General features: G+C 51.1%; 1 protein-coding gene across 1 annotated transcript in view; it reads right to left on the bottom strand.

Moving 5' to 3' along the window:
* The window catches only part of LOC130581728 (plexin-A4-like), a gene marked incomplete at its 3' end in the record, with an annotated part of 220610 nt that extends 200190 nt beyond the window's left edge, over positions 1–20420 (bottom strand). Inside the window, exon 1 of the mRNA XM_057380002.1 lies at positions 20102–20420. The remainder of the gene's footprint in view (positions 1–20101) is intronic.
* Between the last annotated feature and the right edge of the window lie 13 nt (positions 20421–20433).

The following is a 20433-nucleotide window of genomic DNA, read 5'->3' as shown; positions in this document are numbered from 1 at the left end:
TCCACCAGCAAAAGCAGGTCAGAGCTGTGCTCCTCTGTGCTAGGAAGGGAGAGCAGAGAGRTTTGTAATGATTTCTCAGCTCCTCCAGGAATTTACCACAGAGACTCGAATGAAACAACACAAATATTCAGTGTCRCAGAAACAAGAATGGAGTTTTGAGGTCGTGGAAATAACCTACAAATCCAGAGACCGGAGTTAAACTCTCCTTTCTGGAGCAGACGGGGATGTGAGTCCTCAAGGTTGGGTTTTATGGGATCATGGAACATCCTGAGCTGGAAGGGACCCGACTGTCACGGTCCGCTTAATTCAAGAAGTCGTGATGGTTCGTTATCTGAATCTCAGAATGCAAAAGAAACGGGGAACAAGTATATATTCAAAATCATGAACAATTTTATTGGATTTACGTGATAGAAGAAGGTGAGAGAGAGAAAAGAGAGAAAGTGAGAGAGAGAGAGAGGGAGAGTGGGGTTAGAGCTACCAACAGCTCAGACGAGTCCTTAGAGGTTCCGGATTCCATGGATTTGTTGAAGTCCATTGGGGAGATCTCATCAGGGTCTTTTCAGAGAGACTCTTTATAGTCTTTTTGAAAGCATACAGCAGCAGGCCAAGGGGTTTTGAAGCACAGAAAAAACGGCCAAGAGGTGGGGAAACAATGCACATTGTTTTGTAAGGTGTGCAGCATGGGTTGTACAGTTCTTCTCCGCCTTCACATCAGGAACAGTGCAACCATCCGTAGCTTACACGTTGTACTCAGCAGCCTGGGCACTGGCACTTGGCAGACATCCCACCTTGATCTGCCTCGGACTCCTTTGAGCAAAAGTCCCCCTTTTCTCCCCCTTGGGGGTTGTTGGGGTGTTCAGTCTCTGTCCATCTCGATGATCGTGAGACAGTCAAGGGACTTCCGTACGGTCTCTTACACCGACCTTCCAATGACGTGACACCCTCCACCGCACAGCTGACAGCATTTCCCAGTATCCTGAGGATAAATCTATGAAAATCRGTCCTTATCAGAGTAACTGGGGAAATGTAAACCCCCAGACAAACTGTTAAAGAGCACACAAGGTCACTGATTTCAAGCAAACCGTGTCACAACAGTGCCTGATCTGGTTGATCACACCTTGTGTGTGTGTGTGAGATCATAGAGTTCCAGAGCACTGAGAAAAGGGAAATACTGCCCAAATTCAGGTTGTCTTCTGTCTCAGTGTCTCATTCCTGTCCCCAGCAAAGCCATCCTGGCACTCTGTTCCCCCCAGCACAAAGAGTTTCTCTGCTGTGTTTCACTGAGGTGCAGCTCTCATGGCGTTGGCAGTGCCAGGTTGGCAAAAACCTTAAAATTTGATGGAATATTCCTTTGGCCAGTTTGGGTTAGCTGTCCTGGTTGTGTCATCTCCCAATTCCTGGTACATCTCCAACTTTTTTCCTAGCAGGACATGAGAAGCTGAGAAGTCCCRGAGTTWGTTTAACACTGCTTAGCAATGACTAAAACCATCATTTGTGTTATCACCACAATTCTCACGCCAAATCCAGAACACACCAGCCCAGCTACAAAGAAGAATATGAACTTTATTCCAGAGGAAACCAGGACAGAGATCACTGGGAAGGAGATCCTGAYGATCTCTAGACACGAAGAGGAATAAACACAGCCTCTTCCCCYGAAGGAGTGATGAATATTGAAAAGAAAATGAGCTGGGTTTCATCCCAGCAGGTCCCCCCAGCTCAGATATCCATTCCAGAACATTTTAGCACAACCTTGAAGAAAGCGGCGTTTCCTTCCTCAGAAGCTCAGATTATGCTCACACATTCCCTTCAAGGCTTTGGGGACTTGGACAAAAAACAAATGAAATCTGAATTTTCTGGGTCTGGGTCAGGTGGGAACCCTAAGACAGTGAGGAAGAGTCTGTGACTGTGGTTTTCCCACTGTGTTTCCGTCCTGGCTGAAGCTGCTCAGCAGATTTTATTTTGTTCTGGGTGCCAGTAGGTTGATGTTTCCCCCTGCCTGGCAATCCTGGGAAGATCTGGGAGACACAAATCCTCTCTCTCAAGTTGGAGCCTCGCAATTAGCACTGTACGTCCACTGAGAGCCAAATTTCACTGGACTTCAGCTGCCTCCTGAGACTGGCAGGGAGGGTAACTCTGCGTTCACAGGGATTTTGTGACCATTGGCTGCTTCATTCTCCAGATCTCCCTGAGATAAAACATGGGACTTCAAGGAAAAAAATACAAAACCTTTAGACCTTGATCTACTGGTTGTGGCAGCACTGAGATTCAAACTTGGAGGTGGGGAAAGCAAAGAAGCCAGGAGAGAATCCCCAGCCTTCAAAATCTGAGATTTTGCTGTGTATTCAAAAAACAGCTGGAGCAGAGTGGTCTAAGGAAAAAAGTAAAAGCAACAGGACTGGGAAAACCAGAAATGACACCGGGATCAGGGAATCCCAGAGTGTTTTGGGTTGRAAGGGACCTTAAAGATCATCATTGCTGCACAGGACCAGGCAAACCAGATGGGCTCCAGCCACCAGTGAACAACCCTTGCTAGCTCACAGCAAATGAGAACTTCACCCAAATGAAGAGTTCATACTGGCCAGACCAGTGTGATTAATGCAGGGCACAGCTGTGAGCTCCTGGGCAGCCAGGATCCCCCAGGGAAGGGCCATCCATCCTGCAGCTCCCCCAAACCTCGCAGGAAACGGGCTGGACACGCAGCAGGAGCAGGAACATAAAGAAAATGCTGTAGTGCAGGGAGGGAGAGTCAGAGGTGCGGTAATTTCTCTTCAGCGATGCAGGGCTTGCAGCAGAGGCGAGAACAGAGCCTTTCTTTATGCTTTACTCAGCATAAAATTTCCTCCTTTCATTGGTGGCAGGTATCCAGCCCCTTTTGGAGCAGCAGCCACCAGCTATGGATGGGGCCAGGGAAAAGGTCTGACGCAGCGAATTCTTCATCCTCAGCTTCTCATGGGAGCACTGAAGGCAGCAGATGAGCCAGTGCCACGAAACAGGGATGGCTGGACCATCCCAAATCCCAGCTGGAGCTCCAGACCAACCCACACATCACCACCCCTGAGAAGCAGCTCTGCTGACTGGCATTTGCTGTCCCCACCCTAAAAAAAAAACCTGCATTTACTGCAAGCATTAGCAGGAATTTTTATAGTGACTGGAAAATAAATAATTTCTGAAAAAGAAATTATTAGGCACTTCCTTGTTTCATTTTCTCTGCATTTCCTAACTCTGACCAAACTCCTAAATGCTTCTGGGTGGGTTTTCAGGCTCCCACGAACCTCCTGGGCAGACATGTGCTGTTCATTTTAGCACTCTGCCTTCTTYGTGACAGCTCTTCCACCAACTGCTCCCTGTCTTTCAGCCCTCAAGCAGGTCAGATGAGGTCAGGTGAATCTTTTTCCATCCTTCTTTAGCACCCAGGGCAATCAGGTCCCAATCTGGTAGTTCAAAACTTGCACGTGTCAGCTGAATTAATCTATTCCTGCCAYCTCCAAGGGCTTGGAAAGGGCTCTTGAAGGGGTGTCAGAAGGCTAAAAAGYCCATATTTCTGCCCCAAAGGTCGTCAGCCCTGAATTCCAGGCATCTTCTGCAGATATGAGATTGCTACAGAGCATGAGCTCTTCTTTACAAATAAAACAACACGGCACCAAACAGACATTTTTTAAACTAACACTAATCTCCTGCATGCTTTTCTTGGCTCGCCCTTACAAATAGCAGAAAAACTGCGTTACAATTGTTTATATTTTTTTTAACCATTCTGGCACAACAGCACTTTTTGTGAAGTTCAGAACGAAGCAGGGCTCAGTGCAGCTGCTGTGTTCAGAGCGAGATGCTCCCTGAGAAGAAACRCCCAAGATCAGACCAAACAAGAGAYRTYCTCTTCAGAGGCTTCCCCCGAGAGCATTTTGGTGAAAAACTCCTGTCCCCACTCGACTTGGATGTTTTGAGGAGGCTGAAGGGCAGCTGAGCTGCCCCTGATCCAAAGGACAGGATTTATGGAGAACCCCACGCCTCCCAGAGCAGAGATTTCCAGCTGAGACACAATTTCCAGCCCAGCAGCAGCACTGGGGAAGGGCTCTCGGTGCTGAGAGCTGTAATGAGGCAGCGGGGACAGCAGYCCTGATAAGCTGCAGCTTTGTGAGCATTTCAAGGGAAGAGGAAAAATAAAAAGCAGCCTGACATCTGTCCCAGCACAGTCCTGAGATGTCCCAATTTCCAGGTGACACCAGAACACCACAACAGGCACTTTCAGCAGAGAATCAGCAGCAAAACTCAACCCTTTCTTCTTCCAGAAATAAAAACCTGGAYAAACTATTATTAATTTGCTGTGAGTTTGTCACCACGAGCCCAGCTACTGCCAACACACCCAAAGGCCAATGGAAAGTTATTCTTAGAGCTGTTGCTGMAGGATAAATAATCCCAAATCATGCCAGAGAGTCCTGAGAGGGAAAGGACAGGAGGCAGAGCAGGGCTCACATGGCTGAGGAGATAATCACACGCTCTGTTTGTTAACAAGAAGATTAGGAGGGTGTTTGCAGGGAGACACACACCCCCAGCCTGTACAGACACCTTTATTTTTGCACCAGAATTATGCAATTCCTGTGTGCATGCATAATTCCAGTGAGCAGCAGCAGCAACACCTATGGCTCAGGTTGTCTGACATGTTCTGTGCCAARGCTCACTTTTAAGGTCCTCATTACTTTGACAGACCTGAGCCACTCAGGGGACAATTTCCTGAGCTCGGTGTCTGCCTCAGGCTACCAGCAACGTGGAAAGTTGCATTCAGAATGACTTGGGCAATGCTGAGAACTAAATTAGGGGAAAAGTTTTTTGCAAGTTTCTCATTTTCTTTTTTTTTTTTTTTTTTTTTTTTTTTTTTTTTTTTTTTTTTTTTTTTTTTTTTTTTGACCTCAGTTATATTCTTCCTGCTGCCTCGCTGAAAAGGTGGCAGGGAGTAAAAATTGGGATGCTCCTTCCCTTGTGGCCGTGGCTAAAAATCTGTCTAAATTTGACCAAGTCAAAAATCTGAGAGCACAAATACTACAAGGAAAGGTTTTGCCTTCTCCACTGCTCCTGGGATGGATCAGAAAACATTTGGGATAACACAGGAGGAGAAATTGCTCCTGATGAGCAACCTGGGCTAGGGAAAGKTGTGCTCCCCCAACAYCAACCCMAACAGGGGAACWCTGCCAGGCTGCAAAACACACCTCAAAAAAAGCACAATCTCCACTTTCCCTTCCATAAATACCTCCCCATGTCCACTCAGGCACAGATGGAAGCTGCAGGTGCCCTGCACATCACAGAGCTGACCCTTCATTCTCACAGATCATGCCCAGAGCCATCAACAGCTCCACAAATCACCCCAGAGCAGCCACGGGTAGGGTGATGCAATGGTTTGAGCTGTTTGCACAGATTGCAGATTTTTTAATTGCAGATCCATCATCAGACAGCATTTGCTGTGCTGGGACAGCGACCCAGAGGCAGAGTGAGCTGGGCACTCTGCAGAGGACACTTGATGATTTTGGGAATAAACAGTTTATTTTTAGGTTTCAGAATAAACAGTTTATTCATTAAGTTTCAGAATAAGCAGTTAATTCTTTAGGTGTCAGGTCTGGGTTTTGCTACCCAGAAGAAAGTCAGCTGCAGGCCAAACTGTGATTTAATCCAGGTCCAAACACCATCTGCTTTGTTCATCTCTGCTCACCCAGGCTGAAGGCACCTGTGGCTGAGACCAGAGGTGTTTTTAACGTGGGAGGTGTTCAGAGGTCACCTCTGTTCATAAAATTCTGCTCATAGGAAATGAGAGGCACTGATAACACAGCTTTTAGGACCTGCAGAAACAYCAAGAAGCAGATGCTGAAGGGGTGGGACCCACGAGGGCTGTACCCATGTGTGCTCCATCCCCCTAAGCCTCACCTGTCCCCTCTGCTCCCACTGCCTCCCCCTCCCCCAAAAAGAACCTGCTGCTCCCTTCCCTCACCCCACAGCTGCACTCTGAATATCAGACAAGCCTCAAATACTGCAAAAACCTGCAAAAACCCTGCAAAAACCTGCAAAAAAACTGCAAAAAACTGCAAAAAACTGCAAAAACCTGCAAAACCTGCAAAAAAACTGCAAAAAAACTGCAAAAACCTGCAAAAACCTGCAAAAAACTGCAAAAAACTGTAAAAACACGCAAAAAAACTGCAAAAACCTATAAAAAACCTGAAAAAAAACCTGCAAAAACCTGCAAAAAACCTGCAAAAAAAAAATCAGGCAGGAGCATCCTCCCTGCTCCTGGAGAGCATCACCTTGTGTTCCACCTCCCAGGGGGCTCAGGTGAGGGGCTGAGGACACAGAGCCCTGAATTGGCTCCTGTGTGCCTGGGACACACCTTGGGGCTGGCTGCAGTCAGATTTTAATGGCATGAGGCAGCCAGAGACAGGAGGCTGGGCTGAATTTTAACCTTGACTCAAGAGTTAAACCTGTGCCTCCAGAAAAGAGGGAATTCCCCTGACCCATCCTCTGCTCTACAGAAAAGAGGGAATCCCCAGATTCATCCTCTGCCTCTGCAGAAAAGAGGGATATCCAGACCCATCTTTTTTCTCCAGAAAAGAGGGAATCCTCTGACCCATCCTCTGCCTCAGCTCCCAGCCATGCTCCAGAGCACAGAGATAAAACAGCTGTAAAATTGCCATCCCAACCCAGGGGGTTGTTAATAACCAAATATTTCTCCTCTGTGGCCACCTGCATCCCACGCACTCCCACAAATCCGGCACTTCCAGTTACAACACTCAGYCAGGGTGGATAATTCCCTTTTTTCCTTTGCTTTCAAGCCACAAAGGTGGAGCTCAACTGTGCAGACAAACATTATGCCAAGCCCCACGAACTCAGAACAGAGGTTTGATTTTTTTTTTCCTTTTTTTTTTTTTCTACCAAGGTGCCAGAAATAATACAAATAAACTCTTCTCCTCTCTCTCTGGTTTTATATCTGCAGCTCCCACACATCACTACCAGCAGGGCTTTAAAACTAAAACAGACTGGGCCTACGTGGCTCGAATTTATTCTGGAAATTTATCTCTTCCCGCTGAAAGCTCTGTGTTTGCTTGATCTTCCTGCCTTCCAAGCCCTACAAGCCCTACAAGTGCCACATGTTGCACAGCTGGATTCCTGACAGAGAAAGGAAACAGGAGGGAAGAGAGAGCAGATATTTTATATATTTATATATTTATATATTTATATATATATATACACACATGGATGCAGTGGCCAAGGTTTTTAAAAGTCGCCTGTGAACTTCAGCAAAGTGGCTTCAAATATCTCCAAGGGGCTTTTGCACAGGGAAAACAGAGCTCTCAAGTTTCCAAAAATCTGCTCCTCACAGGTAGAAGAGGAAGGAGAAGGAAATGGGGCTGTAAAGGATTTGCTGCTCTGGAGATGCTCAAGACCAGCCCTCRCAGGAAAGGATTGGCAGCAAAAGCTGTGCCAGRGAAGGCTGAGGATRAGGCAGCCAGGACAGATCTGTGTGGCACTAAGGGAAATGAGGAGAAAATTTAAATTCTCAAACTTGCTGGGGTCTGACTCCTACAATAATAATGTGTTTTCCCAGCTCCAGGAGAATTTGTTCACCCTCAGGAGTTGTAACACGGAAATATCCCTAGGCGCCAGCAGAGCTAATGGTCCCCCAAAAAATGTGGGGAGCAACATCCACTTCCAAGGACAAAAATGGAAAGCCAAAGGGAAGAAATCCTGTTCACCTTGAGCAGCATTAAAAAAAAAAAAAATCACAGCAGAAGAGAAAATGAAGAAAATGTTATTTCCTTTGCAATGGAGTATTGCGCTCTGTAACAGGAGGAGGGGGGTAAAAAATCAAACCCAAAGTGAACCAGAGCTTCAGTTCATAAACACAGGAGAAGGTCAGCTTCCTCCTCACCAATAACTCGGTCCCAGAGGAGTCCAGCATGGCATTTGAGATATTGGATTCCTTCCTGTGCGTGGGGAGCCTGACACACACATCCTCCATCCTCCATCCCCCTTCCCCACCACTCCCCAGCATTGCCACCCTACAATTTTATCAGGGGTGTTTCAGGTCCCTCCTGCAGCCACCCTGCCTCAGCAGCAGCAGCAGCCAGTTTCAACTCTGCTCCCTGAGCTGAGGAARGGATTATTTTTTCCAGTGTTGGAGAAGAAGCAGTGGCTGTAAAACCTCCTGCCCGAGCCCAGCGACAGTGAGACCTCAGGAGAGGCTAATTACGGGTGGGGAAATAAGTCACCCACTGGCAGGGAGMGGTGCAGGAGAGGCAGGAGAGCACAAACCTGCACCTGGAGAGACCTTTCTGCTTATTATAAAATAAAGCTGATTCTGCTGCCTCTGTTCTCAAAGACGGAGAAGAGAGGAAGGAGAGAAGGCGACAGGCAAGTGAAACTGAGAGGCAAATCTCTGAGTGAAAAGGCTTTGGGCATCTCACTGCCACTTTTCMATTTTGAGTCTTTTTCCAGGGATGGAAAAGCCTCAAAATGATGCTCCCCACACGCAGAAATACCCAGCAGGAGGGGGAGCAGAGCAGGGAAGCAGCCTGTGTGGCCAGAGAGGCTGTTAGTGGGGGAAACGTGGCTCCAAGTGGCAGCAGGCACAGAGACGCCTCCCCAAGGGCTGGGAGAGCAGATTGGCAGGGAGCTCCAATCTGCCTGGGATCTCCTCCAGGCTCCTTGGGCCACCCCACTCGAGTGCTCGTGGCCAGGGTCCAGCTGGGCCATGGGGAAGGATGAGAATGGGTGCAGGGTCCTACCCCTGAGAGCCCCTCAGAGACCCTTTTGCTATCAGCAAAGCGTGGACCAGCACCTTCCAAAATGCTTTAAAGCTCAACTGGAGCCACATTCCCAGACACAAAGGTTTGTCCAAGATTGTTCTATTTATCCCCAGTTCTGYAGTGGAGGAAAACCTCAAACACTTTTCTTTCTTCCCTCTCCTCCTTACATGGAAAACATCTCTCTCCCGCCAGCGTCTGATCAAGGGATGCTGGAAGAAAAAAAGGAATTTTTTTTTTTCCTAAATCCCTCCTAACTCCAGCTACTGCAGCAAGGCTGCTCTTCCTTCTCCAAAAATCTGGACCTGCAGAACCTTTCCTGAACTGTGAGGGGAAATTGGCAGTGATGTGTGAAAAGTGCAGGGCGAACAGATTGGCATTTCCGAAGCATGTGTAGTTTGCATTTGTGTGCAGCAATGTGCATATAAATGTGTATTTTTATGTATATGTATAAAACATACACACAGATATATATATATTTTTATGGATGCATGCAGTTGTATTTAGGGAAAAAGGGATCACAACTTCCAGCACAAGATAATGAGAGAGCTGGGAACGCGCAGGCGGCGCGATGCAACTCAAATCCTCAAATCTCCTCCTTACACTGCAGGACAATCAAGACTTCTTCTCTGAAATGAATGCAGAAAAGGGCCCAAACAGCTGGGGAAAGGGTGATGCTTGTGAGAAATTGGCTTTTTTTTTTTTTTTTTTTTTTTTTTTTTTTTTTTTTTTTTTTTTTTTGTGGCTCATGCATTGCAAAGCGTATGTGTGTGTGTGTGATGAGTCAAAGTCTGAGGGCTGCCTTGTGTCAGCCATTGACTGTGCCAATGACAGCAGTTCCCGACAGCCTTTAATAACACCACTTACAGACTCTGGAGCAGGGGGAGGCAGAAAAAGGGGGGAGGAGAGTGCTTCCCTCGCAGGCTGGTGCACAAAGCATCCCCGAGCTCGCCAAAATGTGTCACAAGAACCCGTTGATGGCTCCATAATTGCAGCCCACGCTGCAATGTGTTGTTCTAAGAGGCAGCAGAGAGCACAGCCAGGAGAGCAACTTTGGGTAAAACGTGGCCAGGAGGATGTGGGGACACGCTGGGCTTAGGTAGGGGTGGACCAGGGAGTGGTTTAGGGGCTCATCCAAATCACATTTCCCAGGTTTTTACTGGGAAGAGACACAGGAGATGAGAAATTGTCTCAGAACAGGTGAGACAGGGAGGAAAACACTCAAGAGACACCTGGAATATGCCAGTCCTCCTGCCCACCTGTGCCTTGGTTCCCTAATATGAAGGGAGGAAATAAGTCCCTATCAGCTCTCATGGATGAGGGGAAGCTCCTGGAAAGGTTTCTGAAAATGCTAAAAATCCTAAGCTCAGTCCAGATTTGGAAAGCTCCGGGAAGAGCTTCGGGAGCGCATCGTGTTCTGATTATTATCCAAGCAAAGGAGAGACCTACTTCACACACCGCCTCCTGGAGAGGCGGAAAAATCAGGCATGTAAAATGAGGAGGAAATGGAAATCGACTTGATAGCTCCTTCCCCTTCCTAATGGGGAATACTTACCTAATTAGGCCCGCTTGCCGTTTCCTCTCCTTGCTTTCTTGGAGAGATTATGCAGAGAGGAATTTGTCCTAAAAGTTGCTACTTTCATTCCGAGGCATCCCCTTGAGCTGTTTGCCTTGCTGAGGCAGGCAAGGGCAGCAACTCCATCAAAAAGGAGGAAAAAAAATCCCTCCTGGATGKCTCTGAGGGGTGCTGGTTTAAGCACCCAGCTCCTGCTGCCTGTGGCTCACCCACCTCACTGCCCTTCTTATCCCTCACCCAGGCAGAGGGTGCAGGTCCAGGGTGACTCCTGCCCTTGCCTGGCCCAGGTGAGCAGCTCCTGATCCCTGGGAGTGACCTTGGAGGCCAGGAAGGGAAAGCCAGAGGATGCAAAGATGCTCTGAGTCCAGAGAATGGCTGAAATGACTCTCCTCAACAGGATTTGGGGGAGAAACCTGGGACTGGATTGTCTCAGGGCTGGTGGGATCCACAGATCACAAATCAGCATCAAATCCACACTGCCACATAGATGATTTCCCTCCAAATCACATGTCCAAGCAGCTGGTGCAGCTCAGAGTGGAGGAAAAGGGGTGGCAGAGCCAAAACCCAAACCCTCCAGACCCACATGGACACAGTGACCCAGCCAGGACACAGCAAATTCTTTCCCAGAGCCAGCTCCCCTCCTTTGGGAGAGGTCTCTGGTGGCTTCACCTCCCCAGGAGAAGGGGTTGGCACATGCAGGAGGTGCAGGAGCATCTCCCACCCCACAGGATGCTCCCAACCATCACAGGGACAGGCTGGATGTGACCCGACCCTGAGGGTTACAGGGGTCTCTGTAGGGCACAGAGAGGGGTCAGCATTCACGCCTGGACCCCTTCATCCCTCCATCCCATCCCATCCCACACTTTCCAGGAAGGCTCCCCATCCCCCTCAGCCCAGCTCTTGCACCCCAGGAGCTTTTTTCTCTTCCCTGCAGGGAGCAGAGCTTCCAAGAAGGAAAAAGCAAAGCCCAAAGGGAACGACTTCAAGCGAGGAGACAGGCTCTGCGAGGGAAGGTGTTTTATTCCTGCCCGAGGGGGTGCTTTAAAAAGCCTCCTTTTGTTTCCTCAAAGCCTGCTGAGGGTGGAGACCTGGAGGGATTCGGGAGCTCCCTCTGCCAGCAGCCACAGCAGAGATTTCCCCACGCCACACCCAGCATCCTGCACTGGTCCAGCCATTCCTGCATCCCTCCCCACCCCATCTCCCAGGGGAGCACCTGCCCTGTACCCACAGAGCCTGTGCAGGGTGTGAGAGGAGGAGCWGAGCCACCCCCACCCCCTTCAACTGCTCCAACCAGCCCTGAAACTTCACCTCCCTATTGTTCATTCTGCATCAGGAAAAGTTGTTTTCTTTTTTTTCCTCCCATTTTTCTATTTTTTTTTTTCCCCACTAGGCAATTCCCAGGGAACAAGAAAGAACTGCTCAGTTAATCCCTRCTGGAAACACAACCAAGCCCTCCCCTGTCCCATCCAGAGAAGGAAAAGCAGCCCTATTGCTCCCAGGACATCCCTCCATCCTCTCAGCCTCCTGCCCCACCAAGCCACCCCTCTGCAGCCCCTGCAGCATCCTCAGGGCAGCCGGGGTGTGCAGGACAGCAGGGAGGTTTCCTGGAGAGCACTTCCAGCTTCCAGGGGAAGCTGTGAACCCGGTGGCTGCAGGCAGGAGATACCTTTGCATCCCTCCTGAGCATTCCCAAACCCGAAGGATGTGCTGGATAAAAGGGATCCAGGCTACAGCTCCCAGACAGGGAATTGCTCAGCACAGAGGACACCTGCCCCTACCCCCTGCACCCATTCCCAGGGAGCAACACCCTCCAAAGAAGGATTTATCCCACCCATGACCACTGGAAAGTGATGGTGAGGAAGGCAGAGAGATTCCCCGGGCAGGGTTTGCTCTGCTTGGCCTCCTGCAGCCCTGGAGGTGTGCCCAGCTCCAGGGGGACTCAGCAGAGCAGAACCCCGGGATGGGATCATCAGAGGAGCTCCCCTGCTCCAGGGCTGGGTGTGCACACACAGCAAACAGCGAGGAGCAGCAGGGGCAGAGAAAAGAGAAGGAATGGACCAGGCAAGCCCTAGAGGTGCTGTGAATGMAGTGTTTGTGCTGGATGAGCAGAATATTCTCACAGAACCTAACACCAACCTTCACTCCAAACAGTGACACGTTTGCAGAACCAGTTATTTGGAAATAACAAAGCTCATTATGGTGAAATGCTTCACCCAAATTCCCCTCTGAAGGAGGGATCTGACAGAGGAAGGGTGGGATCATGCTGGGGGGATTTGTTTAACCAGACCAGCCCGCTGGGCCAGCACAGCACAGCTCCCTGCCTCCAGCRTGGCCAAAGCCTGGATTCCTGGGAATCTTAACCCCCCCATCCCACATGGATGGGGTGGGCAGTGTCCCACACCCAGCACTGGGGTCTGCTGGGCACTACCCCGCTTTTAGGGGATGAAAAGAAGCACCTTTYGATAATAAATAATAATGCTAACTCTGTTTCTATAGCAACTCATCACCATAGCAGCTCAGCACAGGAGGGAAACTCGGAGCTCATCCCGCTGTCTTCAGGGTGAGGAGGCACTGCCCTCCCTGAGGTGCCTTCAGTGGTGGCAGAGATGGGGCTTCAAGCAAGAAGTCATCCTTCCAGGTTGTCCCTGAGCAGTGGCCTCCCTGGGAAAGCTGTCTGGATGACCWGGAGRGGTGCAGTCAGGGTGATGGGGGCATAAAATCCCAAAAGCACTCGGTATTGATGTCATTGCAACCCCTAAATCAGTCCTGGGATCCAAGGAGRGATGGGGRMATGAAATCCTAAAAGCACYRGKTACWRAGGTCATTGCAAYYCCYAAATCAGTCCTGGGATCCAAGGAGGGATAGGGACATGAAATCCCAAAAACACTGGGTATCAAGATCATTGCAATCTCTAAATCAGTCCTGGGATCCAAGGAGGGATGAGGGTATTAAATCCCAAAAACACGAGGTACTGATGTCATTGCAACCTCCAAATCAGTCCTGGGATCCAAGGAGAGATGGGGGAATGAAATCCTAAAAGCACCAGGTATTGAGGTCATTGCAACCCCCAAATCAGCCCTGGGATCCAAGGAGGGATGGGGACATGAAATCCCAAAAACACTGGTTACAAAGGTCATTGCAGCCCCTACATCAGTCCTGGGATCCAGGATGGCTGAAGGAAAGGAGGCTCTGACACGGGATGGCCCCAGGACACTGTGAAGGGAGAGGGCAAAGGGTGAGGCACCATCAAAGAGAGGAAATTCCCAAAACTATCCATGCAAATGCCAACACCCCAACACTTAACAGGTCTCAGGATAACAGCTGACAAAACTCCCCGTGTTGCTCTGCTTTGAGCAAGACCCAGAAATTTACACCAAAACTCTGGCAAATAAAGGGAGCTTCCCAACACAGCCCCAAAACTCACTTTTTCTAATGCACACATAGCCACACTAATTCGTGCATGGAGTTTGGGTGAAGTTTTTGTCCATTAAAAAAAAAATCCAGCCTTTGATTAGCACCACAAMTGGTGTGGTCACGTTCCCAGCTCACCTCTTGTCCCTGGCAGGGCTGAGGTGACAGAGCTTTGTCCTCAGCTTTAGAAAGCCCTTCCTGGCCAGCAGAGGAGGGTGACACTGCCCAGAGGTGGCACAGTGGCCATTAGTGACTATTATCCATGGACACGCTGCTGAGAAAGTTCCCAACCAAGCCCCCCTCGGATTTTTCACAAAAAGTGAATTATTTTTAAAGRTCATTAGAGCAAAACAACCATTAGGTGATGGCTGAGAGGACAACCTTCTAGGAGACCACCCTCATTTGATAAATGGAGAAAGAAGAAGCCAAAGAACACACTCAGGGCCGTGGGACAGCTCTCCATCAAATCCACATCGCCCTTTGGCAGCCCAGGATAAGTTTCCCTAAAGTAAAATGAAGCTGTGTAACACACCGAGCACTTGCAATTCCATCAATAGGCAATTGTAACAGGATACACCTCCTTAGTCTCTAAATGAGTTTTCTTTCCAGCACTACATTATAGACAAATCCCCTGTCACAAAAAACAAATAAATCCCTTTTCACAATCAAATATGCTCTAACCGAGTCAAACAGGGCCACACGCGCGTGCGGCGAATCCGCAAAGCTTCTCCCAACTCGCCAGCCTGACCATCCTCCCTTYGGGCGGGGAAAGAGGTGAAAAGGAAAGGAAGGAAAGAACATTTTACAGGAGAAATGAAGTGGTGATTTCCCAGCTCTGCTGGGGATCAGTTCGTGGGGTTCTCGTGGTTCTGAGCTCTCACCACCGATCCCACACTGACACAGCACCAGCGCTTGACTTACGAGTGCTCCATCCCAGCGAGATATTTTTAATTTAAACCTTGTCAGAGWTGAGGACGAAGCCATCCAGGCTGTGATTTACTGCTAATTCATCCCTCTGATCCCTATAACTCTAAACTCAAGTCACCAAGCAGCAGAATGCCCGGACACTCCCCGGTGAGGCTCGGCATGAATGAGCGTCAGGGGGCTGCTGGCAAGTTCCTCATTCAGAAAAAACAACAAGTGTATAAATATTAACCATCTCCATGTGATCACCAGTCCAGCAAAACCTCACCATTTCCCAGGAAAACATTACTGGGAATAAAACACCTCCTCCACCAGCCTCACCTTTCCTCCCTCATGGTGCGTTTCAAGCTCCAGGAGAAATAACACAGAGGTCATGGAGCCTCATTTCACAAACATTTACGTTCATTTGGCTGCGAGGGTTCACCCAGGATTAAGATTTATCCCTCTGGCCCTTGCAGGAGAGCAGAGGAGGGGGAAGTGTGTGGGTATAGATCATGCAAATGCCTSTAGTGGAAACCTGGCCCCTATTACCTGCATTAGAGCCACACATTCGTCCTGTCAAAAGGACATAACAAATTCAAGTGCCAGTCAAACCCCATCAATTTATTGCCAGTGGCTGGGTGGGAAAGCCCCAGCAGATCAGTGTATGGATGATTTAGCTGGAAGGAAACTCAGATCAGGCACGAAAGTCTCCCTTTCAGGTCACAAGTACAAATCCAGGCTTGCTCAGTGGGACTTTTTCCCTAATCAAAAGAAGCCTGGCAATCTCAGCCACTTGACTTTTGGGGATTGGATTTCTGTTTCCCTGCATGAAGTATTTCAAAAACCCTTTTTAGGGGGGAAAACCCTCTCAGCAACAAAGCCTGGAGTAAAAGCAAGTCACAAAGTCTGCAAATGACTTCTGTCCAGGGGTGGTTCCTGTCCAGAGGAGGTCAAAGCCACCTGCTGAAAGGCAGCACAGTGGGATGGGGATTCTACCTGGTCACTGCTCTCCCTCGGGTCTCCAGGCTCTGAGAAATCAGTGTTTTCTACAAACATTAGGATTTGAGGTAGGAACAGCTGGGAACATCATATTTCAGCAAAAATTTGGCTTCTTCCATGGCTCCAGGAATCACCTTGGAAAGCAGCTGACCTTGGCAAGGTTGACATCAGCTGGAGCTGGAGGGCTACAGGTGTCTAAAATGAAGTGGCTGTTGGGGTTTTGGGTTTTCAAACTAAAAAGTTCCTGTTCAAAGACCTCAGAGCATCTCTGAGGRCTCACAGAGGGACTTTTTACCAAGGAAAGGGTTCAAGGCAGAGGTCACAAGACACTGGGTCCTGTGGTAGGGGTGGCTGCTCAGCCCCTTACRAAGTGCAACCACTCGAGGATGAGGCAAAGCTCATGCTCCAACAAAGAACAAAAAAATCCCAGACAGTTCCTTGGGATGAGTCAAAAAAAGCCCTAAGGAAGGATGCCAGTTCCAGAAAACCACCACACAGGCTGTAGGGATCTCAACACGTCATCRTTGCAATGATCTCACCGTTCCCAAAGGTGATTAAAAGCATTTTGCAGCAAATTTTAAAGGCACTGGGACTGTGGTCCATGAGAGCACGGCTGCCCCAGGACCTCACAAACCCAAAATGTTTGGTTGTCCCTGCCCATGGCAAGGGGTTGGAACTCGATGAGCTTTAAGGGCCTCTCCAACCCAAACTCTTCTGTAATTCTATGATTTTCTCATTTCAAAGGAACCCATTTGTCATTTAAACTGGGAAAAATTCAGTGCTGAAAATGTCCAAGGGCTGCTCTTGGCTGTTGAAGCACAGACTGGAGGCCAGGGCACCCCTCACTGCTCTCATCACCGAGTCCCTCTTGGGGCTCAGTTTGCATTTCATGCTGGTGAAGGAGAACCCCCATCAATAAATGTGGACTGAGCCTTTCCCCTCTCCATGCCTCAGTTTCCCAATCTACACCACACCAATGGAACAAATTCTTACGTTTCAAAACCCTTCAGAGCCTGASTGAAAAACATGTGGGCAGCGCTATGTAATTTTTTTTCTCTTTTTCCTTTTTTTTTCCTTTTTCTTTTTTTGTCACAGGCTCCTTGAGAGCTCAAAGCCGAGGGATATAAAGCACTTTTCACAGAAGACAGTCACGCAGGGAAGCACGCTCATCACTGATGCCCTGCAGAAAGGCAGTGGGATGCCCAGACTCTCTGCACAGACGGGAAGTCTCGTTGCCTTGGGCGCCTGGAGCGGTGCTGTCCCTTCGCTGAGTCTTGCGAGCCGGAAGGGAGGAGTAAGAAAGAGCCCTCTGAAGCCTTTCAGAGAGCCAGAAAGGTTCCTCAGATGCTTTTTGTTAGAGCATCAAGCAGTTTGAGGGCTTTACTGGGGCGGGACAGTCACAATCCAAAACACATCYCTGGATGGGGAGGGGGATTCAYGGGCAGGASAGGAGACTTTGGGGTCTCAGCTACRTGGGACCCCACTTTAAAAGGGTTTTGTGAATGCTAAATCCAGAGGAGCCAGCCTAGGACACCGTGATACATGTAGGCAGTGCCAAGCCCCAAACTCTGGCACCGCTAACTCCAAAACTCAGCAGCCCTACCCCTGACACCCTCCCCAGGATGGATCCCAATGTGAAGCACGATCCTACAGTGCCAGCATCCTTCTCAGCTTTGCAGGGAGCTTCTCAGAGTCCCCTTCCAAACAAGAAATCAATTCCCACACGGTGTTAACCCTCAGCACACCCCGGGTATCGTCAGCCCTTGCCAGGCTCTCGCACGAATCCAACCCCGGCGCTGMGAGAGGGAGCTGGGTTTTACTGCAACCGCCCAACGTCGAGGACATGGGGAGGCAGAGACAAAGCGATTCAGTAAAAGGAAAAGGATGCAGCACAAAAGGGGCGCCGGCGTCCCTCCTCCCCCTCCTCAGCCTGCCAAAGTAGAGGAATCGACACGAAACCGGCTCCGGCAACCCAGTGCCCCCCGGGATGGGGCTGCCAGAGACGGCTCCTGCCTTGCCGGCAGCGCGGCTCAGCTCAGCTCTTGGCTTTGCCACATCCCCAGGCTGCCGAGCCCAGGCTGGCTGCGCCGCAGGGAGGGATGCTGGCAGGTGAATCCGCGAGCAAAGGCTCCAACATTCGCTCTCCCTGCGGAGAAGTTCAGCACCTCCCTTTGGGTTTGCAGCATCCCTCGCTAGCCCGGCGCCGCTGAGCGCGTTTAACGCCAGCCCGCAGTGCCTGCWAGGCACTTACGATCATCAAGCAAATGCTTCCCCAACAGCAGCGTGATTGATCATCAGCCCGGATTCTAAAACACCCGTCTTGGACATAAACAACGCTTAGATCATGCGGCTGTCATTCATTTCGCWCCGTATCGATACCGCCGAGCGCCACACGTTTGAGATGGGACGGGGAGAACGAGCCTTGGACTGGTCCTTTCGGGGAGGAGACACCCCCGTGGAGGGTGGGTCTGGGCAGGGGAGGGGAGAAAATCCCAGGTTTTCGTGCCGGGGCTGTGGCTGCGTGTTCAAACCTGGCTGCACACGCCGAGCAGGCACACACATCTGTTGCACCGCTCGGAGCCCGGCTCTGGCGAAGGATCCCGCACACAAACAAACAAACAAACCAACCAACCAACACGTACTTCCCCCAGCAAATAAAGCACAAACAAAACSCTGCTCGCAGCCCCTGGACCTCCAGCCAGTGGCTTAGGCGGGGGGAGGAATMGCCTAATCCCACCCTGGGAGGCACACGCCGTAATTAAGATCGCAGAGACGGCAAAGCCCGTGCCCCCCGTGCCCCGCTGGTCCTGCCCGCTCACGGATTTCACCGGCTTCTACAAACAAGACCMGGGTGAAACAGAGGGCAGAGAAAGAAAATAAGTTAGCACGCTTTGCGCCTTCCTAAATATTTACGCAGGACTGGCTCACGCTCGAGATAAGTCCCTAGAAGGCGGTGAGCGCTTGCATCGGCTGTAAAAATCCCCTGGCACCATCATTGTTCCCGCGGAATGAGAGCATCCCCCGGCAGCCTCGGGGGCTCGGTCCAAACCYCCCCTCTGCACCACTCACCCCCACGCCTTGGGAAGCACCAGACCCTCCTGGCTTTCCCCAAAATCTCTCATCCCCGGCGTCGCATCCCGGCAGCGGAGGGAAGCCATGGACAATCAGGTGCGTTTCCAGCGAGCTCCCCGGCACGGCTGCCCGGCGGCGGGGCTGGGAAGCAACGCGGAACMGGCGCGGGGTGTGGAAGTTTTACGGGAGAGGTGCAGAGCCACTCGCCTTCCCACCGCGGCGASTCCTGAGGGTCCTACCCCCGCCTCCAGCACCGCAAACACCGCATCCCTTCCCGGCACGGGGAGCAGATGGAGCCCCGGGAGGAGGATTTCCTCCGGGCTGGGGATGGAGCAGCCACATGCAGCCGCTACAAACCCAAACAGCACTCAGCCCTGCCGGGGCTGAGCAAGTGGGTTTGTTTATCTGGGAGGAACTCATCTGCTGCCGGAGTATTAGGTTTCCAGCAAAACAATGTGCGGCTCGGTGTTTAGATCACTTCTCGCCGTTCTACATAATTTAAGGGCATATGTCTGATAAACGCAGAGCATCAATACGCAGGTTTCGGTTGCAGCACACACACATGCACCGAGGGAAAGGAGGGAGCTTCAGCAGCGCTGACTCCGCAGCCGGGATTTGGGCAGGGAAACTCTCCAGCACCTTGCGGGAAGGGAAGAGACGGGAGTCTGCCCTTCCCTCTGAGGTGTTCACCACCYGGGGTGGCCCCTGTCCCCATCCACCGGTCACCCGGGAGTGTTATCCTCCCCGGGAATAGGGCTCTGCCTCCAGCCCCGTCCAGCTGCAACCTCACCGGGAGCAGGAAAAGTTTGCAAATGCCTCCAGCCCCTCGCCCGAGGAAGCTCTGGAGCATCGAAGGGGGAAAATACCCCCCGAGGGGAGGCAAATCCGCAGCCGGGGGATGCCGGGGGTGATGAGGGACGGGCTGCGCTGCTGGAGCCGCTACCTCCGGGGAGAAAAGTTGAGCCTTGTGCATGGGGAAAAAGCCATCGGGGACCCGGCAAAGGGGGACAGCGGGCACCGCGTCCCCTCCGCGCTGGGGATGTGCAGAAAGGGGGCTCCCCGCTGCTTGCCCCCCGCCTAGCATCCTCCCAAACCGGGCCGGGAGGGGCGGAGGGGCCGTGCCCGAGCCCCCCGGCTCATCCCGCTGTCCGCGAGGGTCCCTGCCCTCCATCCCCGACCCYCATCCCAGGACCCGGGGGTGGGGAGCAGCGGCGGGGGCGCCTCCCAGGGTCCCCCCCTCCACCTCCGCCAGGTGTGCAGGGCAGGTACCGCTGCAGCCCCGCCAGCCCTCCCGGGGCATCCTCCGGGGCATCCTCCCGCAGCCCCCGCTGCCCGGGCGGGGCRGGGGGCTCCTTACCTGGGAATGCTCCTCGCTCGCTTTGGGTGGGTTTTGGTATAGATATAAATATAAAAAAAATTATTTTCCTCTCCTCTCCTTTCCCCCCACTTCAGTCTTCAGAGCAGGCGCCGCATTGACACTGCAGATGGTCTCTGTGTGCGTGTGTGTGTGTGCGCGTGTGTGTGTGTGTGTCTCTCTCCAATCCCAAATACTCCACGGAGGCGGAACACGGAGCCCCTCTCTCTGCACTGGGCAAACCGTGTCTGGCTCGCCCAGAGCCGGGGGGGGAGCGGGGAGGGGGGGGCGAAACGCAGCTCCAGTTTTCACTCCCCCCCAAATCACCCCTTCCC

Source organism: Malurus melanocephalus, unplaced genomic scaffold, assembly GCF_030028575.1.
Source record: "Malurus melanocephalus ecotype Western Australia unplaced genomic scaffold, MMel_1.1 scaffold_430, whole genome shotgun sequence".
NCBI classification, from domain to species: Eukaryota; Metazoa; Chordata; class Aves; order Passeriformes; family Maluridae; genus Malurus; species Malurus melanocephalus.
Note: the sequence above shows the minus strand (reverse complement) of the source record. Positions and strands in the feature narration are given on the sequence as shown.